Source organism: Chrysochloris asiatica, unplaced genomic scaffold (assembly GCF_000296735.1).
Source record: "Chrysochloris asiatica unplaced genomic scaffold, ChrAsi1.0 scaffold00138, whole genome shotgun sequence".
Lineage (NCBI taxonomy): Eukaryota > Metazoa > Chordata > Mammalia > Afrosoricida > Chrysochloridae > Chrysochloris > Chrysochloris asiatica.
In genome coordinates, this window is record NW_006408656.1 from 3463734 (window position 1) to 3491653 (window position 27920).

A 27920-nucleotide genomic window follows, 5' to 3' on the forward strand; every position below is an offset into this window, starting at 1 on the left:
AACAACCTGCAATATGCAGATGATACAACCTTGCTTGCTGAAAGTGAAGAGGACTTGAAACATTTACTGATGAAGATCAAAGAACACAGCCTTCGGTATGGATTGCATCTCAATGTCAAGAAAACAAAAATCCTCACCACTGCACCAATAAACAACATTCTTATCAATGGAGAAAAGAATGAAGTTGTCAAGGACTTCATTCTTCTTGGATCAACTATCAACGTTCACAGAAGCAGCAGTCAAGGAGGATGTAAAACTGGGGATATCACTGCTGATGTCAGATGAATCTCAGCCAAAAGCAGAGAATCCCAGAAAAATGTTTACTTGTGCTTTATTGTCTATGCAAAGACATTCAACTGTGTGGATCATTATGAACTGTGGATAATGCTATAAATAATAGTCATTCCAGAACTCATAGTTGTGCTCATGAGGAACCTGTATATAAACTAAGAGGCAATCATTCATTCAAGAGGATACTGAATAGTTCAAAATCAGGAAGGCTGTCTTAGAGGGTTTTATTCTTTCACTATACTTATTCAGTTTGTATGCTGAACAAATAATCCAAGAAGCTGGTTTTTATGATGAAGAATTTGGCATCAGGATGGGAAGAAAACACTTCAAGAATCTGTGATGTTCAGAGGATACAAACTTGCTTGCTGGAAGTGAAGAGGACTTAAAACACTTACTCATGCAGATCAAAGACTACAGCCTTCATTATGGATTTCTTCTCAATGTAAAGAAAACAAAAAATCTCACCACTGGATCAATAAATAACATCATGGTAAATGGAGAAAAGATTGAAGTTGTTAAAGACTTCATTTTGCTTGGATCCACCATAAATAGTCACAGAAGCAGCAGTCAAAAAAAAAAATCAAATCATGATTGATTGCATTAGGCAAATTTGCTGCTAAGAGCAAAGATGTCAGTTTGAAGAAGAAGCTCACCCTAGTCAAGGTGTTTTCAATGGCCTCATTTGCATGTGAAAGTTGGATAATGAATAAGGAAGACTGTAGAAGAATCAGTGCATTTAAATATGGTATTGGAGAAGAATGTTGAAAGTTCCATAGACTGTTAGAAGAACAAACAAATTTGTCTTGGAAGAAGTACAGTCAGAATGTTCCTTAGGAATGAGGATGGTGAGACTTTGGACATATGATCAGGAGGAATCAGTCCCTGGAGAAGGACATCATGCCTTGGCAAAGTGGAGCATCAATGAAAAAGAGGAAGACCCCTACAAAATCGAGTGACACAGTGGGCAGAAAGAATGGGCTCACACCTAATCACAGTTGTGAGGATGAAGAAGGACCAGGTAGTGTTTTGTCCTGTTGTGTATAGGGTCTCTATGAGACAGAACCAACTTGAGGGCACCTAATAAAATATCAGCACATACGCTGTTGCTCTTAGGTGGGCTAGTATATGGAGATACAAATGAATCCAGTAAAGTTCTTTGGAATAGCTATTGCAAAGTGCAGCTTAGAGCTCTCTTCAACATGAATATTCCTATTTTTCTTCTTTTAAAACCACTTATGTCATGAAGTATAATTTACATACCACAAAAATACACCCATTTTCACAAGAAGACCATTGAGTTTTCTGTTTTTTTAAAATGTTTTATTGTGAATTATGTGATAGTTTACATTAGTTTTACATTCATCCTATCATATATCGTTTAATTGCCATGGTTACAATCCCCTCCATGCATCATCAACCAACCAAATGGTATATCCTACAAGCCTGCCCCCGGGTTGTCAGCACACAGCCCCTCTCCCTCTCTGTGTCTAAAGTCCCCAGCTGCTCCATCTCTCCAACTCAGGCATCACTGTATCTCTGGGTAGGGTCGCGCTCTCTGCTCTTCTCCCTTGATGGTCCCAGGGACCTTCGCTCCTAGACTGAAAAGTTAATCACTCCCCGTTTTGCTACAAAATGTCTACCTTTACATTTCCAACCCTCACAATCAATCCTGAAGCAATTATTCACTACTGTATCACAAGAGACCTATCCGCATTTCCTTTCATCAGCCCTGCCCAGACAGATTGGATACTACTCAGTGGAGATGCTACCTTCCTCCATGCCCTCTGGATCTAGGTTCCCTCTTGAAAGCTTGTAAGCCAGTCACTTCTTGCCTTTGTAGCCCACCCCATTTTGGGTTGTCAATGTCCAAGTTGCCTATCCCTGTCTACTCTATGTATGGAGGGGATGGGAATGATCCTTGTCATAAAGATTTGTTCACTCTTTTGAGCTACTGCACCCATAGGTGTAGGTCAAGTTCATCAAATTGTATCAGATTACTCTTTTTTACCTCTTCTTTCTTCTAGTTGAGTTCTGATCACCCAGTCATTGAAGTCAGGTCAAGTGGGTATTATCTGCAAGTGTGGGTGTTCTTGTGCATATACCTTCTCTTCTTATCAGCTGGATGCTTCAGTGTCCATTCTAGTCCTCTGTGGCTATGTCACTGACTCTGGGCCCAAGAGTCCCCGGGTCTTGCCACACTGCTGGCCAACCAGTTCTCCACCCGGGTTCACAGGAGTCTATTGAATGTTGTAGGGCTTAGCTCGCAGCTTCATTGCTGTTTTTCCCTCAGAGCGTGTATTCCCATTGAGTCTTAGTCTTGGAAGGGGGTTTGCTCTGGGGGGACCTGACCACTTTCCTTGATGTCTCCTGGACAAGCATCTTGCTTGTTCTTGTAGTAATCTGTCGGTCTGATTATATAGTTTTGTATTTTTCCTGTCGGGGTCTTTCTTTCAAGAAGCATCTTTTGTTCTTCTAGCCACTCCAGGCTGGTCTGCCCATCATTTCAAGTGGAAATTGCCACCTCTGAAGATTCTGGATGCTGTTTAGGATTCCATTTATAGTCTTATGTAATGCAGAGGCTCCACAGGAAACCTCCTTCACTGGGCATGTTGTAGTCCCATTTTAGGTATTCCAATCAGTTATAGGCAATAGATGGACTTACAAGCCTTCCATGGTGATGCTTTTCGCTATTCCTTTCTCTCCCCCTCCAGTGTCTATTTTGTAATATAATGCAAGGAAAACCAAGATTCAAAAGACAGCCAAGCATCTTAACATTATTTCCCCCCCCCTTTTCCCCATTCCCAGCATGTCTCAATCCCTGTGTCCCAGAGCCCTGTTGTTCCAGGGTTGTGCATACATCATTATTTACCTCTGTCTCACTTAGCGCATGCAAACCTGCCTAATTGTTCTCCCACCTGCTTTCTTCTTCTATTCCCCTCTACCTTCTTGTATATTGCCCCCCTCCCCAGCACCCAAACTATCCTGTGTCTAATAATTCCTGCGCTGTGCTCCACCTTCCCCTCCCTCCCCTCACCCACCCCACCATCCCAGCAATCAACAAAGAATTCCTCCCACCCCCACTTTAGTATGGGTTCTTTTTCTTAGTCTTTTACAGTAGTGGTCCTATGCAGTATTTCTCCTTTTGTGACTGACTAATTTCACTCAACATAGTGTCCTCAAGGTTCATCCATGTTATGTGGTGGCTTGTAGTTTCCTTGTTATTCTTCAAGGTAGCATAACATTGTGTGTATGTACCACAGCTTGTTTATCCATTCTTCAGTTGATGGGCACTTTGGCTGTCTCCATCTTTTTGCTATTGTAAATAGTGCTGCTATGAACATTGGTGTGCATATATCTACTCGTGTTATGGCTCGTATTTCTTGTGGGTAATATCAAGTAGAGGAATTGCTGGATCATAAGGTATTTTTATTTCCAACCTTCTGAGGAAGTACCATATTGCTTTCCAGAGAGGTTGGACCATTTTGCAGTCCCACCAGCAATGCAGGAGTGCCCTAGTCTTTCTACATCCCGCCAGCATTTATTGCCCTCTAATGTTTTTTTATCTTTGCTGTTATTGCTGGTGTGAGAAGATATCTCATTGTTGTTTTTGACTTGCATCTCTCAAATGGCTAGTGATCATGAACATTTCTTCATATGTTTGTTGGCTGCCCGGATCTCTTCCTTGGTGAAGTGTCTGTACATGTCCTGTGCCCATTTTATAATTGGGTTATTTGTCTTTTTTATATAGAGGTGTTGTAGTTTCCTATATATCTAGAAATAAGTACCTTGTCTGATGTGTCATCGCAAAATATTTTTTCCCATTCTGTGGGTTTACTTTTTACTCTTCTGGTGAAGTCTTTTGATGCACAAAAGTTTTTAATTTTTAGTATGTCCCACTCATCTATTTTGTCTACTTTTGTGTATAGTTTTCAAAATGTTTTGTAGTCGGTGTATTCCCTGAATTAGTGCCGTCATATTTGTCCCTATTTTTTCATTGATGACCTTCATTATTCTGGGATTCACATTTAGGCCTTTAATCCATGTTGAGTTGGTTTTTGTATAGGTGTAAGGTGAAGGTCTTGTTTCAATCTTTTGCATATCACTTTCCAGTTGTGCCAGCACCATCTGTTGAAGAGACTATCACCTCCCCATGCAATATATTCAGGTGTTTTGTCAAAAATCAGTTGGCTGTATGTAGATGGGTTAATTTCTTGATTCTCGATTCTGTTCCATTGATCTATGTATCAAGGCCATTGAGTTTTGACAAATATATAAACCCATGTAACCACAATGACAATTAAAATATAGAACATTGATGTCATCCAAAATATTTTCTCATGCCCCTTTGCAGGAGTCTTGGTGTGGTGCTATGGGCTAATGTGTCAGACTGAAAAGTCATTTGAACTGCATGGTCGGTGGTTCAAGCTCATCAGCTGCTCCTTGGAAACCCTATAAAGGGTTGCTATGGGTTGGAATGGACTTGACTACACTTAACAACAACATGGAGGCCAAAAAAACCTGGTTGTGCAGTGGCTGCTAACTGAAAGGTCAGTGGTTTAAACCCACCAGCTGCTCTGCAGGAGAAAAATGCGGCAGCCTGTTCCAGCCTTGGAAATCCCATGAGACAGTTCTATTCTTTCTTAAAGAGTTGCTATGAGCCGGTAATCAACTCAAAAGCAGTGGGTGGGAAAAGGAAGCCCAGAAGAATATGGAACCTGCTCTGCTTAGGGTGCTGTCCAGGGCACTGCTCTGCTGGCTTTCCGGGTGGCACAGTGGGTTAAGCATTGGGTGGGTGGGTCTGGGTACTTTGAGGAGGCTGCCTTATCCCTTCAGAGGCTCTCACCTGCAGACAGCTGCAGTTACCTGGCCCAAGGTTTTCTTACTGTGTTCCAGATGCACTGAAGTTGGTCCCTTCAAAGCGGGACTTGGCCTAGAGCTCAGATGGTATTGAAGAACAATTCCTTAAGGAGCAGTGTCCTCTCTCACTACAGACCACAGGAGAGCACTGACCTCCCAGGAAACCAGAGTGGAATCCCTTCCTCTCCTCTTCCTCTCTTCTCTGGCCTGGTTTCCTTCATTCTTAACTCAACTCTGCAAGCTTCTCCCCCAGAAAGTTGTAGCACGAGCACAGTGCTTTCCCAGCATCGTTCACTCCTGTCTGCTGTCCCCTGGCCTCAGCAGTCTCATCTGCCAGTATGCCATGTGCTGCCAAACCCTTTCCTTACCCCTGAGTGCCCTGTTCTGGGAGAGGCTGAGGGTATCTGAGGGCAGAAACTACAGTTCCACTTCCTTCCTGATTCTCCAGTGAGAGCCGAGGGCACTTCCGTCATGATGTTGCTAGCTTGGGAGGCATATTTTATTCATGACCACCAAGAGGAGGCTGCACAGGGTGAAGTCTCTCCTGCCCACCCCCAGACCAAAAGACCCAGCTGGTGAATGGTGGAGACCCGACCAGGCCAGCATCACTCTGTTCCTCACCCTAAGAGACACCTAAGGCAAGCAGCTGGGTTTTTATAGTTTGCAGGTGTGGGGGATTAGCAATGGGATTTGCCAGAAACCAGGGATTTGGGATGGGCCCTCATTAGAGCCTCAATTTGAAGTACAAACTGACTTCTCAGCATATTCAAACTGGGCCTGGGTGTTGGCAGCTGTTATGGGGTGGATACCAGTTAATTATTCTGTAGTATTTCCCCTTAGTGGCAAGAGTGAAAAACAATGATGCCTGGGGCAAGAAGACATTGTAGGGTTATTTCTTCAATGGCTCCTGGGGGCTCTCTCTTTTTAGTGTAAAAAACTTTTCTTGACTTTTTACCATTGTGATCTCAGACAATATTTGTCCTTTTGTGATTGACTAATTTCGCTCTGGTAGCGTAGTGGTTACGAATCGGGCTGCGAACCTTAAGGTCAGCGGTTCGAAACTACCAGCCGCTCCGCGGGAGAAAGATGAGGCTTTCTACTCCCGTAAAGATTTACACCCTCGGAAACCCTGTACAGGGTCGCTATGGGTCGGACCCGACTCGATGGCACTTAACAACAACAACAATTTCACTCAGGAGTCCTGGTGTGGCACTGTGGGTTAATGCACTAGACTGCAAATTTGGTTTGAACTGCAAGGTTAGTGGTTCAAGCTCACTAGTCACTCCTTGGAAACCCTCTACAGGGTTGCTGTGGGTTAGAACCAACAGGATCATACTTAACAACAACGATTTCACTCAGCATGATGCCCTCCAGGCTTATCCATATTATGAGGTGTTTTGCAAACTCATCATTATTCTTGAATGTTGTAATATGCCATTGTGTGTATGTTCCTTCGATTGTTTGTTTATCCATTCATTTGTTGGTAGGTACTTAGGTTGGTTCCATCTTTTTGCTAGTGTGAATAGTGTTGCAATGAACATGGGAGTGCGTATATCTATTTATGTCCTGCCTCTTATTTCTCTAAGGTATATAGTCCTAGTGTGATGCTGCGGGGTAATGCTCTGGACTATAAGGTCAGTTTGAATTGCAGGTCGAGGTTCAAGCTCACCAGCTGCTCCTCAGAAACCCTATACAGGGTTACTATGAGTAGGAACCGATTGGAAGGCACTTAACAACAACAACAACAACAACAACAATATCTTGTTTCCCAGATTATCTGGATGCTTTGGGCAGGAGGAAGAGCCCTGAGGGAATGAGGGAGGCACCTGGTTTTTGAAGGGGCCAAGGAGAACAATGTTCAGGGGAGATATAAAGACTTAGACTTAAAGGAAGACAGTTTTGGTCAGGGAACCGAGATAAGAGTGTGTTTGTGGTTTTGTGAGTATGAATGTCTATCCATATATGTGCGTGCTTGTGTAAACGTGCTACCTGACAGTGTTGCACTGCTATTCAGAAGGTTTTCATAAGTAGTCTTCCTCTCCTTCTTCCTAGTTTGTCTTACTTAGTCTGGAAACTCATCTGAAACCTGTCCACCATGGGTGACCCTGCTGATATTAACAATACTTCCAAAAATCACAGCAACACATAAGCCACCACAGTATGATGATCTGACAGGCTAAGGGGACACTGAATGGTTTAGAATTAGGAAACGTGTGTGCCAGGCTTGTATTCTAGCCCCATATTTATTCAATCTGTATGCTGAACAAATAATCAGAGAAGCTGAATTATGTGAAGAAGAACGAGGCACCAGGAATGGAGGAAGACTCATTAACAACCTGAGGTATGCAGATGATACAACCTTGCTTGCTGAAAGTGAAGAGGACTTAAAATACTTACTGATGAAGATCAAAGACCACAACCTTTGGTATGGTTGCACCTCAATGTAAAAAAAAACAAAAATCATCAAGCACTGGACCAATAAATACCAGCCATACAAATGGAGAAAAGTTTGAAGTTGTCAAAGACTTCATTTTGCTTGGATCCACTAGCAACTCACAGAAGCAGCAGTCAAGAAATCAATGTATCTTGTTGTTAAGTGTTGTGGAGTTGGGTAAGTGCAGCTGCATAGGGTTTCTGAGGAGTGCCTGGTACATTGGAACCATCAACCTTGCGGTTCAAACTGACTTTTAAGTCTAGTGCATCATTCTGCAGCACCACGCTAGGACTGCATTATGCAAATCTTCTGCACAAGACCTCTTTAAGGTGCTCAAGAGCAAAGATGTCAGTTTGAGGACTAAGGTGTGCCTGACCCAAACCATGGTATTTTCAATAGCTTCATATGCATATAAAAGTAGGATAGTGAGTAGGGAAGACCTTAGGAGAATTTATGCACTTGAATTATGGTGTGGGTGAAGAATATTAGAAGTACAGTGGACTGCCAGCAGGACAAGCAAATCTGTGTTGGAAGAAGTACAGCCATGATGTTCCTTAGAAACCAGGATGGTCAGATTTCATCTCTCATACTTTGGACGTATTATCCGGAGGGATCAGTCCCTGGAGAAGGACATCATACTTGGTAAAATGGAGGGTCAGCAAAACAGAGGAAGACCTCCAATGAGATAGATTGGCACAGTGACAGCAACAATGGCCTCAAGTTTACCTACGATTGTGAAGATGGTGCAGGACTGGGCAGTGTTTCATTCTGTTGTGCATAGTGTCGCTAGGAGTCAGAACCAACTCAACAGCACCTTGCAACAGCAACAATAACAAAGTGAATGTACTGTATGTGTATGTTCTCCTATCTTCTGAACCTGTGTGTAGAAAGTCTGGCAGATTGAGGAAGAGCTGGATCACTAAGAACCTCTACTTGTTGTTGTTGTTATGTGCCATCAAGTCGCTTCTGACCCATAGCGACCCTGTACAGGGTTTCCGAGGCTGTAAATCTTTACGGGAGCAGAAAGCCTCATCTTTCTCCCGGGGAGCGGCTGGTAGTTTCGAACCGCTGACCTTAAGAAGAACCTCTACTAGCACACACTTTTATGAGTTTCTGTGCTTTTTTTCAACTCCCCAGGCTTGACTTGTCACTGGCTTCAATTGACCCTACACTGTAGAATAAGCACTGGACTGCTAACCACAATTTCAGCTGTTTAAACCCACCAGTTTCTTCTCATAAACCCTATGGTGGTGGTGGTTATGTGCTGCGGAGTCAGTTCTGACTCATAGCGATCCTGTACAGGGTTTCTGAGACTGTAAATCTTTATGGGAGCAGAAAGCCTCATCTTTCTCCCACAGAACAGCTGGTAGTTTCGAACTGCTGGCCTTGTGGTTCACAGCCCGATTCGTAACCACTATGCTACCACAACTCCTTATAAACCCTATACAGGGTTGCTATGAATTGGAACTGACTCCAAGTCACTTAGCCAAAACAACTCTCAGCTCACAGAGAGTGATGCCTGGGAACCCCTGATGAAGGCACAGGTTTGAACAGCCAGGAAGTAAGGGAAAGAGCAAAGAAGAGGAGATAAGAGATAAAAAGAGAGGACCCTTGTGGGAGCTTGTATCTGAGTGACATTGGAAGGGAAAACAGGGAGGAGCTCTTGAGAAGGGGGGTGGGCTCTGTAGAGACTCATTGGGCATCTTGGGTTTTGCTGATATCAAGGCTGGATCATCAAGACTGCGGTCATCAAGACTGATCTTTGCTGCCAGAGGGAAGGAGGAGGCAAATATTATAATAGGAATGAGGATTCACAGCACACATTACACTTTATAGGGAACTTTCCTCCTGTATTATCTTCTCAACAACTTGAGGAATAAGGCACCATCATTCTTGAATTTTACTGGGAGGAATTCAAGCTTCCTAGGTGGTGTAGGTTATGTCTCTCTCTCTCTGGGAGGAAAGGAGGCCTTGGCAATCCACATACCTTTTCCAAGTTTAAGTTGGAAGAGGAAAGGTGGTGACATTTTTTGGTCTGGACCTGCTAGTCTACAGCCTTTTCCCTGCCTGGATCACCTTTCTCCTGTTTGCCCCTTCCTGCTTACTCTTGTCCTGAGTATTCACTCCTTCCATAGTCCTTGGGGTGACCATTGCTGTTTCTCAAGCCATTCTTCATTCCCACCCTTCCAGGGAATCTTCTCAGACTGACTCCTTCCTCCTTCTCCATTCTAACTCTCCCTCCAAGGCCCTTCAGACTTCAGGTTCCAGGTGTAGTGGAGAACCTGCTCCTTAGTGTATCTCACATGTGTCTCTTCTCTTCTCTGTATGGCAAGATCCCAAAGGCAGCTACTGTGCCTTCTCTAACCTCTATATCTGCTTTCTGTTCATTAGTCTCTCTCCCTCACAAACTTCCTCATTCTTCTCTGTTCTCCCACAAGTTTCTTGCCTAGAACCCTGCATTTACTGAGTCTGGTTTGCTGAGACCAGACGAGTTAGTATAGTGTCCTCTCCGTGGGGACACAGGAGAGGAGGAGAAATGCTGACCTGTCATTCCCATGATGGAAGCGTTAAATCTTCTAGGGATTAGGGGCTGGACAGCCCTGAAGGATGGTCCCCATCCTCATTTAAGCTTATTTCTGGTGAGTAACCCTGGGAAAACAGAGCAGTTTGAAAATTTGGGGTGATTATCAAGGTGTGTTATGAGTTTTGGACTCTACCTCTTGCTGCCAGGCAAACCAAAGCTGATAATACCTCAATTAGTTGCCTGGTACCATGCAGTCAGCCAAGCTCCCTGGCTCTACATAAGGGCCATCCCAGGTCTCAAGCTTCAGAAGGTTTCTGAGTTTCCTCCAGCCTTCTGAGTCTACCTTTCCTTTGGAATACCTTGCTGTCCATCATGAGTCGCCATGCCAGCTACAGCCAACAGTCCTGCAGGTCTTCCAGTGGGGATGGCCGCCACCAGGGCTTCAGTGGCCACTCAGCCACGGTGTCAAGCTGAAGCCGGATCAGCTGCACCAAGTCCTTATCAGGATCCTATTCTGGAAGGGGTGGTAGTGGGTCTTCTGCCTGTGCCCTGATGGGAGGAGGTTTGAGCAGCAGAAGTCTCCACAGCCTTGGGAGGACTAGGAAGATCTCTAGCAGCGTGGCTGGAGGTAGCATCTGAGTTGTTGGGTTTGGGTGTGGTTTAGGAGGCAGTGGTTTTGGAAGTGGTTGAAGAGGGATGAGTGGGGGCTTTGGTGGAAGAGCTAGGGGCTTCGGTGGAGGATCTGGAGGCTTCAGAGGAGGAGCCAGAGGTTTTGGTGGAGGAGCTGGTGGCTTTGGTGGCCCTGGTGGTTTTGGTGGTCCTGGTGGTGCAGGTGGCTTCCCAGGAGGAATCCATGAAGTCACCATCAATCAGAGCCTCCTGCAGCCCCTCAATGTGGAGATAGACCCTCAGTTCGGGCAAGTAAAAGCCCAGGAATGGGAGCAGATCAAGACCCTCAACAACAAATTTGCCTCCTTCATTGATAAGGTGAGCCCATCTGAGGTCAACTGGACAGACAGAAAATCTGGGTTGACCTCTTGTTCTTTTCCTATGAATCTGAGGAAGGAATTGTGGGTTCATTCTAGACATCAAGTCCTCTGTGACATATCAGCAGGTGGTAGACCTGTTCGACTTAGTAACAGATGGTCACTGTCCAATCCAATACTCCATCACTGTGGTACATCAGAGGGAGTGCTGAGATTGATGCTGTTGGGTTTGTTTGGTACCATCATTGGTGTCTTCTGAGATCCAAACACAGAATTCCTTCCCCACCTCAGGAAGACCACAAGCTGCTTATCTTTGAAAGTAAGGTCAACTCTGCCAAACTTGGAATTTGTGTCTGAGACAAAAGTTAACCTGTCATCAGACAGAGAGTGTTTATAGGGCGATAGAACGGTGGGTGGTTGTCACAGGTAGACTTCAGTGTGAGGTGTTGTAGATGTTGAAGCCATTTGACATCTGTATAAATATATACATTTGAGAGCAAGGCTGAAGAGATGTTATACAGGGACCTCTGTGCTCTGGATATTCCATGCAAGGGCAACCATTGTGATATTGTGGTGCCTCTATCGTATTTAGGTTTGGTTATCTCCTAAGTATTTCATTAGCACACTTGGGTGCAATGTGTGGAGATTTCTTTGTGACCTCAGATCATAATAAAGCTTAAGGAAAGAGACTCTGTAAAGACTCTTTGGGGTTCCTGTCACCATATGTAAGTGGCTTCAGTAAAGCTGAAGGAGGAGGAGTTGGTCTTAGCATCAGAACATCACACCATCCAGAGGCATGCATCTTCCTTGCTCTCAGTAGACACCTGGGTCTCTGGATAAATTCATTCACAGAAAGGTAGAAAGTGATGCTGAAAATACTGTTGTTCCACAGAAGGTGGAGTCTGTCTGCCCAAAGTCTTCTCAGCAGCACCTCTTATTATTCTCAAAGGGGGAATTTCAGGGTCTTGCTGTCCTGAGTGTCCAGTAAAAGGTCTGATCCACGCTTGGTGCTCTGCAAATGTTTGCTGAATGACCAATATACCTTTTTATATATTTGGTTTTGAACTTGTTTGCAAAAGTGTTTTACAGAAAATTGAAGTTTGAGACATATTTACCAATGGTTCAGTTTAAATGCTAGGCTCGGGGACCAACCTAGGTTTTACTGGGATCCATTTTTCTTGGGGAAAGGATTGCCTGAGAGCCATTTTTCCATGGTTTTCTTTATTTTCCTATCTTAATACAGTATGCTCTGGACTGTAAACTCTTCCTGGAGACTATCTCTGCTGTAGTTGTTGTTGTCAGGTACTGTTGAGTCAGTTCCGACTCATAGTGGCCCCATGCACAACAGAACGAACCACTGCCGGGTCTTAACGCCATCCTCACAATCTGCTGTAAGATGATGGAATTTCCTGCTATTTATTGAATAGTACATGATTCATGAATGAATGATATAGTAGGGAGATCACTGAACTCAGGTATCAGGAGACCTCAGTTCTATAGCTACTTTGTTACTAACTTCTTGTGTGATCTTAGCTTTTAGTTTTCCTTCCTGCAAATTTCCATTGGCTTTTAATTCCATTTTTCTATGAACTTTTGGAAGCCCCCTCATAGGGATCTACCTTCCCTATGTTACACCAGCCCTGTTGTTCACTTGAGTTAGCATCAAAGTATTTCAGCAGTGAAAATGCGTTCTGCAGGGAGAACGTTGGGCAGAGCACTGGAGAAGTCATGGGCTGCTGTGATGGGAGCTAGCACCAGGTAGCTCCTTGATGCTCTTTCTTATTGGGCTGCAGGTGTGATTCCTGGAGCAGCAGAACAAGGTCCTGGAGACCAAGTGGCGCCTCCTGCAGGAGCAGGGCTCTAATTCTAACAGCAACAATAACAAATTGGAGCCATTTTTTGAGAACTACACCAGCAGCCTCAGAGCTTCCTGGAAGGACTTTTCAGGGAGAAGTCCAAGCTGGAAGGGGAACAGAGGAGCATGGAGCCTTTGGTAGAGGACTTCATGAAAAAATACGTGCTACCCAGTTGTTGAAGGAGCTCTGGTAGTGTAGTGGTTATGAATCGGGCGGTGAACCGCAAGGTCAGCAGTTTGAAACTACCTGCTGCTCTGTGGGAAAAAGATGAGGCTTTCTGCTCCCATAAAGATTTCCAGCCTCGGGACCCTGTTCAGGGTCGCTATGGGTTGGAACTGACTCAATGACACTTAACAACAACAACAACAACCCAGTTGTTGGGGGTGGATGGGACTGAGGTTGGGGGGTGGGGGCAGATGACAGGAAGACTGGTCTAGGGTCCCAGTGGGTTGGGCTCCAGTTTAGCTTTGTTTCACCTGATTGTAGACTTGTAGGAATTTATCTTCATCCTCACTGACTTTCAATATCCCAATCTTTAAAAGAGTGGCTCGTGGCTTGTTTGGGGCCAGAAACACTTTGACAAGTTGGAGTTTAATGAAAGAATAGATCCATATAGGGATCCTTTACCAAAGTCAGTGCTCAGTAAACACCCTTCAATGAACTGGGTCTAACTAAACCCCAGAGAGTTGCGGCCCACACCTTGTATCGACCCAGACCTGAAACTGAACTAGCAGGAGAAGAAGCTTCATGTCCAAATGACTTATAGAAGGTGACACTTTTCTTACAGGTATGAAGAGGAGATCAACAAGCGCACAGCTGCAGAGAATGACTTTGTGGTCCTGAAGAAGGTGAGGTTTCCTTTCCCCCACTTCCTACCCCAAAGCTTTGCTGAGAAGAGTGTCTACTAGCTGAGGGGAGCACCAGCTTGTCTTGGTAATTGGAGGGCCTTCTTTAGACCATGGCATTTGCTCTGGCCCTTCTTGGTGGGCATGTGGGGTTTATGAGTCAGATTAGGCCTTGAGTTGTGATTGGAGAATGGACCAAGAGAAGAAATCATTTTTCAAGATAGCACTCTCCAAAGCTATTTAAAAAGAGTTTGTGTGTGTGGTAGAATTCTCTTCCACAAATTCAAAGTCCTCCCTTGGAATTCTCCTCACAGATTATTCTCACCTGGACTCAGTGACCCCAATCCAGCTCAAGTCCTTCCCCTGAGCTTCATGGTCCATGTTTGCTCTTCCCTGATGTGTGTTCTGTGGTCCAGTCTGTTTAGTTGTGTGGTTAGGATGTGTCTGCCTGAGTGGGAGCTCCTGAGGGCAGGGCTTGGGGCCCTTTCCTCCTGCCTCTTGTTTCCATGCCCAGGAGAGCCCTGGGTCCAGGGAATGGTAGAGGTGAAAGAACATACTTAGGACACAGAAGAAAGCAGCTGATTTCTCTCCTAGGATGTAGATGTCACCTACGTGACCAAGGTGGAGCTAGGGGCCAAGGTGGAGAGCTTGACAGATGAAATCAACTTCCTGAAGGCCCTCTACAATGCTGTAAGTGTGCCCCAACTCCCAGCCTGCAACTAGCCTGCCTCCTGCCTCTGTGAGGAGATGGCTTGCAGAGGTTTACCAGCATCAGTTTGGGTCCTGTCTGTCCTTCTGAAAACAAGAGATACCTGTTCACCTTGGTGGGCAGTTTTGCTCTCTACCTAGGCAATTTAGACCTCTTCCTCACCTTCACCATCATCCTTCTTTAGTGTAATAGGTGACATTGCTACCACAGCCTGGCCCTCAGTCATTCTGAAGTCCTCCTTCCTGAGCTGGTGTCCTCTGGTGAGCCCCAGGGTATTCTGCTCAGCAGTAGGCATGTCTGCCCTGTTCTGCAGGAGATGTCCCAGATGCAGTCAGACACCAGTGACATGTCTGTGGTGCTGTCCATGGACAACAACCACTGCCTGGACCTGGACAGCATCATTGCTGAGGTCCATGCTCAGTATGAGGACATTGCCAAGAGGAGCAAGGCAGAGGCTGAGGCCCTGTACCAGTCCCAGGTGGGTGATACCATTGTGCAGCTTTGGAAACTCTTGTCTCTCCAAACAACCTATCATGACAGACATGCAGGGCAGAGACTGCTTCTGAGCCAGTCTTCATTAAAGCTCCAGCATGGAGGTGCCTTGACCTCCCCACTAGTCTGATCTCACTAACAGAACTCTCCCTTCATAACTAGAAAGCTCTGCTTTGCTGTAACCTGGAGCTTCTCAACAGGGATGGGAGGTGTGGTTTCCCCCCTCCTCTCAAAATCAGGCAACGTGTGCTGAGATTTTTGATTGTCCCACTTGGAAGGGAGTTTGCTATCAGCATCTATTAGGTACAGAACAGGAATGCTGATTAGCATTCTATAATGCAAGGGACAGTCATCTAATCCCAACAGAGAATTATTGTTTTTAAGTATTATCAAGTTGTTTCTGACTCATAGCGAAACTGTATAGGGTTTCTGAGGAGCAGCTGGTGGGTTTGAACCATCAATCTTGTGGTTAGAAGTTCAGTGCTTACACACCATGACTCTAGCAAAGAATTATCCTACGCCAAATGTCAATAGTGACAAAGTTGATATTTTGTCAGCGAAACCCCTGAGACTATATTCTCATCATTGTTTTTAGCTACAATGTCCTCTATTTCTCTTCCACCAATCTGGTCCTATGTTGATGTGTGCTTTCTGATGTGATCTCACTGAGGTGTTGAACCTGGTATCTGAAACAGCAAAGGGAAAGAAAAGAGAGGGATGGAGGTTGATAAAAGCCAGACTTTACTGGTGCAGAGAATTCTGTACACCACCCCTTCGTTCCCAAAATCTGAGCCAGATATAGTGGGCCCGTCTACGGCTGTCTCTCCTGGCTTTTCTGCCTAAGAGAATGTAGCCTACTGATTATAAAGATGGCACCGGGACTAAAATGCCTATCTTTAAGCCCTGGCATTGTCACTAGATAGCTAGGGGACTTTGGTTATAGTACTAATGTGTGCGTCTTGGTTTCCTTGTAAATAAAATGGGGATAATAATGATGCCTTCAGGTAGTTGTGAGGACTAATGAGCTAAAGTGCAGCAGTTGGCACAGAGGCTGTGTAACAGCAGCTACTGGGCTAGGAGAAAGGCCATCTGATGTAGGGGACAGAACATCAGGGGTCAGGACTCCTGGCTCCTTGCTGCAGGCTCCACAAATCACAGCCTGTGTTTTGACTTTCTTGTTTGTAGCATGAAGGGATTGGGCCAGGTTATGTGTAAGGCCCCTGCTGGCTATTCTGGACACAGTTGGGGGAGTTGGAGACTATGGCCTGCAGACACGGGGATGACTTGAAGAGCACCAAAACTGAGATTTCAGAGCTCAACAGACTGATCCAGAGGCTGCAGGTGGAGATTGAGAAAGTCAAGAAGCAGGTGGGAATGAGGGGGGAAAGCTCACATACAAGACTGTGGGCTTTTGCTTGCACCATAAACCTCAGTGCTCAGCCCTTGTTAAAAGTGAGCTCATGCTCCAATGCAAATACTCTAAGGAGGTTTACAGTACAGTTTGGGAATGGGCCCTGAACAACGACTATTGTGTGGGCCCAGGTCCTGCCTCCCTGGACCACTAAGGCTATTGTGGGCCAGAAGAATGCAGACACACTTTAGGAGGTGAGGGAAAGAAGATGATTGTGTGAAGACTGAATTGGGGGAGTAACCAAGGAGATCCATATTTTGTGGACTGAAGTAGGGAGTAGATTTCTCTGGAAATTCAGGAAGACTTCCTGGAGGAGGTAATTTTTTTAGAAGATGCTCAGCCACTCACCATAAAAGAATAAAGAGGTACGGGGAAGTACCTCTTCTTGAGCTGGGTCCTCGTACCAGGTGTTCTAATTCCAATTCATTCCAGCTCATTCAAATTCCAACCCAGCTGAGAATTTGCATTTCCACCCCAGATATACTGATTCAGAATCTACATTTTAATGAAGGAACTATAAGAACACTTGGGGAGCTTCTGATTCAATGTATCTGGGGTAGAAAGGCAAATTGTCAGCAGGGGATGGAACTGGATGAACTGGTCTGAAGTCCTGGCCAGGACCTAGATCAAGTCCAGACTCTGATACCTTCCAGCTCTATACCCCCGTGCTGTAGGTGCCTCATTTACCCATTATAAGGTAATACATGCGCAAGCACCAAGCACACAGGGCCGTCCTTCAGCGATATCCTTCAGTGATAGCTACTTGAATCTAAATTGGACTCCTATCCCCTTTTACCCAGAATGCCAATCTGCAAACAGCCATTGCTGATGCTGAGCAGCGTGGGGAGATGGCCCTCAAGGACGCCAATGCCAAACTCCAGGACCTCAAGGCTGCTCTGCAGCAGGTCAAGGAGGAGCTGGCTTGGCTGCTACGTGAGTACCAGGAGCTCATGAATGTCAAGCTGGCCCTGGATGTGGAGATTGCCACCTACCGTACCCTCCTGGAGGGGGAAGAATGCAGGTGAGCAATGGTTCACTTGATTCTCAGGGGGCCCAGACACCTGGAGGCACAGTGTGTGTATACATGTATGTGTGTGTGTTTACATGTACACTTTTGGAAGTGGTAGTAGCCCCTGATGACTAGCCACCTCCTATTAAGGCTGTAAGATGCTGCCAGACCTTCAAGAGTGCTGTGTTTTCTACGTAATACTGAATACCATCTATGGAATACTGAATACTGAATACCATCAACACCTCATCTTGGGTAGATTTCCCCAACTTCACACTCTCATGGTTTAGCTGTAATAAGTGTCTCAAAGAGGAAAATCATAGGCATAGCTACTATTTCTAGGTCATTTAAATTTTTTACTATTGCTTTAGGTTTAGTTTTTGAAGAGTGGGTTCCTGTAGGCTAGCCCATGGCTCTGCCCTCATGTAGGTTCAAATAATATTTGTTGAATAAAGAAGATGCTGAGAAGTAGGGAGTGGGTGGAAATCCTCCAGTCTGTTACTCTCAGGGAGAATGTTTGTGGAAAGGGTAATAATCTAAGGGCAGCCTTCCCCAGCAGAAAGAGGCATGCCTTTTATGATGTTTTAAAACACCTTTCTAATATTTCTTATTTCAACACGAATTGGGGAGGGATTGGAAGGCTCAAGGCCTTCCTTGCTGTGGATTTAGGGAAGGTGCATTTGGGGAGAGGGAGGAGCTGAGAGAAGATGACTCACACCAAGATATGGTCTTCCCCAACAGGACGTCTGGAGAGTGTCAGAGTGCTGTGAGCATCGGTGAGCACTGGACGCTTTCTCTGGGAAGGGGGCTGGACAGCTTGGTACAATGTTTCTCAAACTGTGGGCCTGTCCTACCTGCAGGCTGGAATGTGCTGTCAGGTGGGCAGGCAGGTGTAATCCTGTGGCTCTGCGCATCATAGAAGCCAACCTCCCCTTCCTTCCTAAGGTCTGCCCTCCCCAACCTTGGTAGAATCTTACAGCAACATTGCCCCAGGGAAGGCGATGGGTAGACTGTGGGCTGGAGGGGTACACGTGTGGGTGGACACCCTGGAGACCCCTTGATCTCAACGATCTTTGCTGAGATGGTCAGTAACACCAGTGGTAGCAGCAGCAGCTGTGGCGGCGGGCGGCAGAGGCTGCGGCGCTGGTTCCTTGGGAAGCCTACTGGGCGGTGGCGCACGGGCCCCAGGAGGAGTACGGGGCGGCTCTAGCGGAGGCAGCGGTGGTTTGGGCAGCTCACCACGCAGCGGTGGCGGCAGCCGCAGGGGGCAGAGCTCAGCTGGAAGCTGCTCTGTGCGAGGGGGCGGCTCCATTTCTGGGGGGCTCCTATTCCGTTAGGGGGTGGTGGTGGCAGCAGCAGCTCGGTCCGTATCTCTCAGAGCTCCTCCTGCCAGAGTCAGCGGTCCCACTGGAAATTCTAAACAAGTGCCTGAGTATCTCTAGCATTCTCACCCCAGCATCCCTGGATCCCCTGTACACCTTAGTTATGCACTCTCGCACTCCCCCTGCGAACCCTCCCTCCGTGTCTTCTGGCCTGCTCCCAGGAGCCCCCAGCTCAGAAGGCTGGTTCTGATGGAAAGGAATATTGGAGTGAAAAAACATCTCCCCGCACAAGGCCAGGTCACAGGCAGTGCCAGGAGCTCGGCCGTATCATGATTTCTGCCCCACAGGTGCCTCCATCTCATATCCCATTACCTTATGGGACAGTCCCAGCCAGCTCCAGGAACACCCTTTTGTCCTCCCCCCTTGTAGCCAGGGGCTTCCCTGGTCCCCACTTCATACTGGTGCTTTAATTTCCATGAGCGGTACTTGTCCCTTATTATCTCCAAGAAAGGACTTCTTTCTTCTGTATCTTCAATAAATTGCATTGTGTTTCAAATATCGTGAGTTAAATTTTTATTCTGGATTGCCCCAGTTTTCCAAGATCATTGTGTCTAATCTCCACAGTAGATGAACCCTGGCAAGCCCACACAAAGCTCTGCCCTGAGGGAGAACATATCCTGAGAGTTCCCAGGCTGGTGGGACAGGGCTTTTTAACCCACTGGACACTATGCATGATGTATTGACTTCCTTAATTGATAAGATTTTGAATTCATATTGGAGCCTTGGTGGCACATTGGTTACAGCATGAGCTCGCCTGCTAACCAAAAGGTGTGTGTGTGTGTGGGGGGTGTGGGGTTCTAGCCCAATGTGGCAGTCTGTTTCTGTAAAGATTTTACAGCCTGAGAAACCCCATGGGGAAGTTATACACTCTTCTTACAGAGTTTCTATGAGTCTTAATGGACTTACCAGCATGGCTTTTGAAATCATAAAAATTCCATTACATCTGAAATACTTGATTAGATTTCCTTGCATTTCAATAGTTCCAAATATGTCTGAAATTGTGATAAGGTATCACACCTTATCATAATTAAATGAGTTGCTGGTAGTAAAACATTTTCAAAAGCAATTATAAAAATTCAAACGTTTTATTGCAAAAAATATATACATGCTGAGGGTGATATAAAAGGTTGGGCAGGACATTTACATATTAAGAGTTTTAATAAGTTACAAAGAGTTAAAAATGGCCCAGCCCCTTCCCCCGATGCATGCACGTGCACACACACACACAATATCAAAGTAGATACAGAAATACTTGCTAAGGACGCAGGTTCAAGGCAGGGTTGGAGAGACATATTGGGGTAGCAAACCTGGGCGAGAGTACTTAAGAAGGACTTCTTTGAATCCACTTCAGACACTGTAAACCTGAGATTCTACCCTCCATATTAACATCCAGTGGTCATTTCTGATATAATCCACTGTACCCCTCCAGAGTTTTGGTGGCAAGTATCATCTGAGTTTGCACAGGCAAGGCAGGGAAGAGGCAAAAACGACTTCAAGGACTCACGTTCTTTAGAACTCTGAAATTCCTGAAATATGAGGGTTAGTAAAATGTACTGCTACAAAATCATAGAAACTTTTATTACGCAAAACCAACAAAATGTGAAGCTATTGTTTCTTGACTTATCCTCTAGAAGGTTCGTACATTTCTGGAGGCAGTGTTTTCCATCTCTCTAATCCTTCCCAGAAGAATTCTGCACACTTTGATTTATACCATGTTAAAATGACAATTTTGGCATCATTCGGGGGACTCAAATCTTGTTCCTTTTCAATGTTCTTTTGAGTATTTTATTTTTTTGTGTGTGTGAACAAGAAGAAGTCTGAAGGGGTAATATCAATGTTGTAGGGATGATGGGGTAAGGTTTCCCAAGGAAATTCTCATAGGACAGTCTTGCTACCTTGAAGATTAAGAAGGTGCATTGTGGTGATAGAAAAAACAATTCCTTGTCAGAACTTTCTTGACCTTTTTCTCACCAGTGCAGTTTTCATTTTTCTTCAAATTACTGCCTAATAAGCCCCCATGATCATCCTGTGCTGTTTGAGAAAAACTTTCAAGTTCACCCCTTTAGAGTCTCAAAAAACAGTGTCTATAGTATTCTTCAAAGTGTTGAAGAGCAAAAATATTAGTTTGAGGACTAAGATGCGTCTGACACAAGTCATGGTATTTCCAATAACCTCATATGCATGTGAAAGTTGGACAGTGAATAAGGAAGACCATAGAAAAATTGATGCATTTGAGTTATGGCATTGGAGGAGAATATTAAAAGTACCACGGACTGCCAAAAGAACCAATAGATCTGTGTTGGAAGAAATTCAGCCAGAGTGCTCCTTGGAAGTCAGGGTGGCCAGACTCTGTCTTTCATACTTCGGACATATTGTCAGGAGGGACCAGTCACTGGAGAAGGATATCATGTTTGGTAAAGTGGAGGGTCAGAGAAAAAGAGGAAGACTCCCAGTGAGATGGATTGGCACAGTGGTCACATCAATGGGCTGAAGTGTAGCAACGATAGTGAGGTTGGCCCAGGATCGGGTAGTGTTGAGTTCTATTGCGCATAAGGTTGCTATGAGTCAGTATCGACTCACTGGCACCTAACAACAACAACGTAACATTCTGAGCTGATCTTTCTGCCTTGAATTTAACTGACCAAACAGATCTTGTCAAGCCCCAGGACTTAAGTTTTTCTTTAGCTATCAAATGGGATATTTTTGCCTCCCCTGAGGTAGTAGGCAAGATTATCAATAAGGTACATAAAACACTTAGCAAAACCAAAAAAAAAAAAAAAAAAAAAAAAAAAAAAATCAACAACAAAAATGCAGTTACCTTGGAGTTACTTCCAACTCATGGTGACACCCGTGTATCAGAGTAGAACTGTGATCCACAGCCATTTTCCACAGCTGATTTTTCAGATGTAAATCACTAGATCTTTCTTCTGAGGTTCCTCTGGGTGGATAAAAACTTCTAAGCTTTCTATTGGCAGTTAAGTGTACTAGCCATTTGTACCATCCAAGGACTCCTTAGCACATACTACTTGGTATAAAGAAACTATCAGATCATGGTGATGAGTCATTCAGGAATGCTGCCGTGGAAGGTGGAATGTGAGCACAGTGACTTACACACAGTGGGTGCTCAAGTAATGTCTGGGGTTTGAAATAATGCGTGAGTGATGTTGAAAAACAAAGAGATGTAATATTTCTTTTTCTCTCAAACTAGGAATATCCAAGTAGTAAAAGCAAAATACAAGATGGATAAATATGAGTATGTATATGAGTTGTTGTTGTTAAGTGCTGTTGAGTCAGTGCCGACCCATAGCTACCCTGTACAGGGTTTCCAAGGAGCGGCTGGTGAGATTGAACTGCCAATCTTGAGGTTAGAACAGACCTTATAAAGTATCCTCACTAGCACAAGACACTGATAAAAGATGTCAGATAAACAGAGCGAAGACACACCTTAGGGTGATCACAGAAACTCTTAGCTAAGTAAGCAGACAACTTGGAGATAGCCAAATCCAGACAAACATAACATAATTGCAGCTTTGATAGAGATTGTTCTGGATCTAAGGGTGAAACGCTGATCTGGAATAGTCTCATCCAGGTAGAGAGAAGGCTGCGAACTGTTTGGCTGCAGTCTGCTCTCAGAAGGGCGGTAGCTTCATCTCTCAAAAGGAAACCCACGGTCCACCACATATCCCTCCCAAGTGGTGAATCCAGCCAGGGGAGATGTGTCCTAATGACAGTACTTTTGACTTATTTCAAACATATCAAGAAATTGTCATGTTCCTCTAAATACATGATTAAAGAAAAGCTTTGCACTTTTTGTATGGTTTACAATTCGTTGTAAGAGCATGTCTTCTTTCTTGCAACGACTTTCTTATTTGTTAAAGGAAGCTGGATGGAGAACACAGTTTGTTAATAGACACTTTCTTGTATAGCAATATGAAAATCACTAAAATAGATTATTTGCTTGGCTTTTTATGAATTAACTCATTTGATCTTCACAGTCCTATGAGGTACTAGCCATTTTACAGATAACAAAACTGAGGAACAGAGAAATTAATGAATTTGTTCGGGGCCATACAATTACTAAATTGTGGAGCCAGGATTCAAACTGCAGCCTAAATCTCAAACCTCATAAAGTACAAAATAATTGTCCTAGTGAGAATTTCTTAAGCTTTGAGTCACATTGCCCAGGTGCCAACTGGGGCCCACCACTTACAAGCTGTTAGGATCACGGGCAGGATGCTTAACCCACTCCTGTGTCTCATCTGTAAAATGAGGTTTTGAGAATTGAATGATGTCATTAGTTTAACTCCTGGCACATTGTAAGCGCTCCATCAAGGGTTATTACTATTTATGTACTAACATTTCAAGAACCTAATTTTAAATCCTGTTAAATTGAGGGATCAATAATAAATCGCTAATTCCTTATGTTTGTCTAGTACTCTAATCTCTCCCTGGGTGGGTGAGATAAGACATGGACTCAGAATTTCCCATAGGTCTCATATTCCCCCATGGATTTAGAACCCTGGTCACGGCTCCACCATTAATTAGTCCTCCAACCCTGAGTCTGTCTCCTCTCTCTCTTTGATCCAGGCAACCCAGTCCTCTGCCGGGAGCACACTGTTTCTCTTGGAATTCTATCCAAGTCTAACCTGCAGCCTTATTTTCCTTCAGGCCCACGCCTGCTCAGCTGCTCCCTTTGCCTTGGAGACAAGAGAGAGTTGCCAGTTTAATAGATGGGTGTATAAATAGTCATGACTCCAAGCATGTTGGATGGAATAGCTGTAATATGCCTGGGACAATATTATCCCTGGCTGTTGGCCATGGGAATTGCAGGACCGCTCTGAGACCTTTCCAGGACTTCTCCACAATCCTCAAGAGCTCCTGCAGAGTTTGATCCTCAGTTTCCAGGCAGACTGGAATATTGGTCAGCAGGGTAGCAGAGTGGGATCCTGGTTGGTTTGGGGAGCTGGGGAGGATCCCCAAATACACACTGTAAACCCTCACTATCTCCCATCCCCAGTATGGAGGGCCTATTAGAGACTGGAGTTGGACAATGAGGTTCCCAAATAGGCTGTTTCTCTGGCTGCAGGAACATGCAGTCTGCCTGGAAACTTCTCAGAGGTGTCACCATGCTTTTTCGGATTGGGAGGGAGGAGACCTGAGTTCTAGTCTTAGTTCCACCACCAATTTTCTCTGTACCCTTCATCAAGTTATCCCCTTTTCTCTGCACCTGTTTCATCAGACTGGATTAATGATGTCTGTCATGTGTCCATTTCTGACTAGTGATTGCTGCATGGTGGTTAGATGCTGGTGCATCCGTTTTGATTCAGAGCGACCCCATGTGATAGAACAGAAGTACTTGTAAGCTTTTCTAGGCTGTAATTGTTACAGGAGCAGTTTGCTAGTATTTCTCCTATTAAGCTGTTGGGTAGGTTTGAGCTGCAAACCTTTCAGTTAACAGTCAAGTGCTTAACCACTGTACCACCAAGGTTCCTGAACAGAAAGCTAGGAACTTCTATTTATTTGGAGAGGCTGCTCTTGTTTGGTCTTTGTTACATCACTGTCTCCCCTCTGCTGCTCTTTCCAAGGTACTAATGTGTCAAGTCTGGGGATGCTGAGCTGGGCAGGGAAGCAGCAGCTCACCTACATTAGTTCTCCCCTCTTTCTCAGATGGAGGCTGGTGGGTGAGATTCTCCCTGGCATTCTTCCTTTGCCCAGGGACCCTGCCTGTGCCCAGTACCGTTGCCACACCTCGTTACTGCCCTGTCAGACCCATCTCCTGACATGGGAGATGCAGGGCGAGGCGAGGAACACATTTGTAGGTGTAGTTACTCTAGAACCCTGCCCCCGGTTGCTACCTGAGACTGTGATCGATGGTTGATAACTACCCCAGCCTCACCCTATTGGCAGCCCTGGGTTTCAGTACCTGGGAGACAGGCCTGGCAAGCTGGAGCCCTCAACTGACTTCCCACTCACTGTCCTTGTAAGGAGAGCACGGGTGGCTGGTGGGGAGAGATGGGGAGGGAATGTGGGGCGCTCTTCACCCTTGGCTCTGAATTGGAACACTTGGGCTCCAATTCCCGTTTCACCATTTTCATCTGTGTGTTTTGAACAAATTATATATTTCTCATTTCCCCATCTGTTGAAATCAAACCTGCATCTCCCACATGAAAGGTGTGAATTCTACTACTGAACCATAAAGGCATCCTTTGCCTTCTCCCAAACACCCTGTTTATCTCTGCCAGACCTCCCTGCCTCTTCTGTCTGCCCGTGACACCTCACTCAGAATCCTTGCCTCCTGGCAGCTTTCTCAGAATAACTCATCCGATTCACAGTTCTGTTTCCCTTTTGTGCCTTTGGCTCTACTGACTCTCCTCAGCCCTCTGTTCTCAGACACTGATCCTGTCTCCCTGAGGATGTCCAGGTCTAGAATAGAGCTGGACCCGTTTTAGCACTGAAAGTCCAAAGCAAAATGAACACTTGGTCCTTCTACCACCACCTGTGTTGTCGTTGTTGTTGTGAGTTGTCAGGGAGTCAATTCTGACTCATGGTGACCCTATGTATGCAGAGTAGAACTGCTCCATGTGGTTTCCAAGGCTGTAACCTTTCAGAAGCAGATCAACAAGTCTTATTTTGAGGCACCTCTGGGTGGGTTTGAACAGCTAAACTCTCAGTTTGTCCAGAGCTTAACCATTGAGCCACCCAGAGACTTCTCCAGCACCTATCAGCATCTATATTTATGCTTATGTAGTGTATTATCATTTTCTGTTTATTTATGTATCTGTTTTTTCCATATGCATTGTCACACGGAACTCTGAGGTTCAGCGATAGATAGACAGCATATCTAACATCACATGCCAGTAAGAAGCAGGGCTGGGAGGGGAAACCAGCTCTTCTGAATATAATTATCAGGCTCATTCTCTTCTGCTGGAGACAGTCCACTAAACAGTTACCAAGCAGAGAAAGCAGAGGTTGATAATAACAAGGCGTGGAGATTTGAAACTGCCCACAGGCGGACCACAGAGCCTCTCCACTCTAAGATGCTTTCTTCTCACTGCTGTTCTACACACACTCATTCTTGTTATTTCCCTCCTCTTGCCTCTTCCCACCTATCTAGCTGTTGGCAGCTGTGATTTTAGTACCAACTTTTTTTTTTTTTTTTTAGCAAACAATAATGTATTCTTTCAGTATTTAGGAGGATATAAGTCTGAATTCAGAACACCGATATCTTTCTTTCTTGCCTCTGGAGAAATTTTCTTAGGTCCTGTCAACAATTATGGGCCTAAGATTCCTTGGAGGTCTCCACATGTCTTGGCAACAATCTACCCTTGGGTGTAGGAGGATGCCAGCACAGGGACCCCAGGTCCAAAGGATGATTTCTACTCCTGGATCTTCTTCCTTTCTTTTTCATTTTGATTTTTTTTTTATTGTGAATTGAGTGAAGGTTTACAGAGCAAACCAGTTTTCCATCAATAATTCATACACATTTTGTTTCATCTCATTGAATGCAATCCCCACCATGTGGCATCACTCACCTCACTTGCTCCCTGTGTTTCTTGTTTCCATTCCCCTTTCTTTCCTAATTCGACTAAACTTTGTCCCTTTGATCTCAAAGGGTTGATTATTCTAGGGAGTGCATACCTTCCCAGGGTTATTGTTTTCCTTAACGACTTGTCTATTGTTGGACTGAAAATTGAGCCTTGGGGGCAAGTTCAGTTCCAGACTTGAAGGGTTCAGCCCCAACTTTTGAAAAAAACAAACGAACTGCAGAAAAGGCAAAGGCAAAGAAAACTTAAAATAAGACGAGAAAACATTTTGCAATCCTTAATAAATAGCTTCACTTTCTATGTTACTTTTTAAGTCTACCTTTTCTGCTTTCTTATTTATTTGTATTCTTCATTCTTATGAGTTTATTGCACAGACATCATTTTGTATTCTTTCTACTTCTTTTATCTAACACCAGATCACAAGTCATTTTTTCTGAGACTGGACATTTATTTATTCTAGGTTTCACACCAGGCATATTGTCTGGGACATTGTTTCTCCAAGGCCAGTGTCAGGCCATGCACTCGCTATTACTGGTTTATGATGAGATAAGTCCAGAATTTCACAGTAAACTCTTAGGAAACACATGCATGCGTATTTAATATGTAGTATATTAGCAACAGAACAATTCTTTTTTCTATTGAATCTCAAAAAAGGATATATTGGGTCTTGTATTTTGTGTATTTTTAAATTTCATTTTCTGATAATTACATTTCAGGAAATTATTGATCTGCAACAGATTGAAAATGAAAATCCAAAGCTATTCTGGGATATCTTGTCTCCTGGTTTACAAGACAATGGTAGGTACTGGCAGATGCTCAGTGGATCTACAACCAGAATTTCAGTACCAATGGACCTCATCTGTTTAGTATTTGAGGAGCCTGAGGATTACAGAGCAGCAAGAGATACACCCAGGAAAATGCAAGCAGCCTTGAGAAGAGTCCCTTGGGCTCCACTTGCACTCAGCGACCACAGTCTTGTGTTTTCTTGTGATGAACTCAGGGATGTGCATTGTGATGGTACCAGTGGGGAACAGAAACAAGGTGTGGGATGTTAGAAGAAAGCTTTGCCCACCAGGCCATTGCTGGGGGAGCAGTGTCTCCACCCTTGTCCCGGCTGTGGTTCCCAGGTTGCTCAATACCCCCCAGCTTTGCTATGTATCACCAGGCACACCCCCAAACCAACAACACAATGGTGGAGTTTCTTAGGAAGATATCAGCAAATGATTTTGGGGAAACTATCTAGGAGTTTACAGCAACTTGATCCTGAGAGATGATTTCACTCTGGTCTCTAAATGGCAAGAGATGAATGATAAATGATCAAGTTGGGGGAGTTTATCTACAGTGCAATTTCTGCAACTCATAGGTGTGAGCTCTTGAACAGACATTGCTGGCAGGCAAACTAAACATTAATACTCCCCTCCCAGGATGCTGAAGTTGCCCAGCCCAGTGAATGCATATATATATATATATAGGGACAGAGCCAGACTCTTACCAAAGGAGTCATAGCTCCTTCTTTCCTTGGCTGCTGCCTCCTTCCACTTGCCTTTCTCTTGTCTGCATCTCTGGATGCTCCAGCAACC

At 44.8% G+C, this 27920-nt stretch overlaps 1 pseudogene; it reads left to right on the forward strand.

Annotated features, from left to right (window-relative positions):
- Positions 1 to 10802: 10802 nt before the first annotated feature.
- Positions 10803 to 18333, forward strand: LOC102824132 (annotated as a pseudogene).
- The last annotated feature ends 9587 nt before the right edge of the window (positions 18334 to 27920 follow it).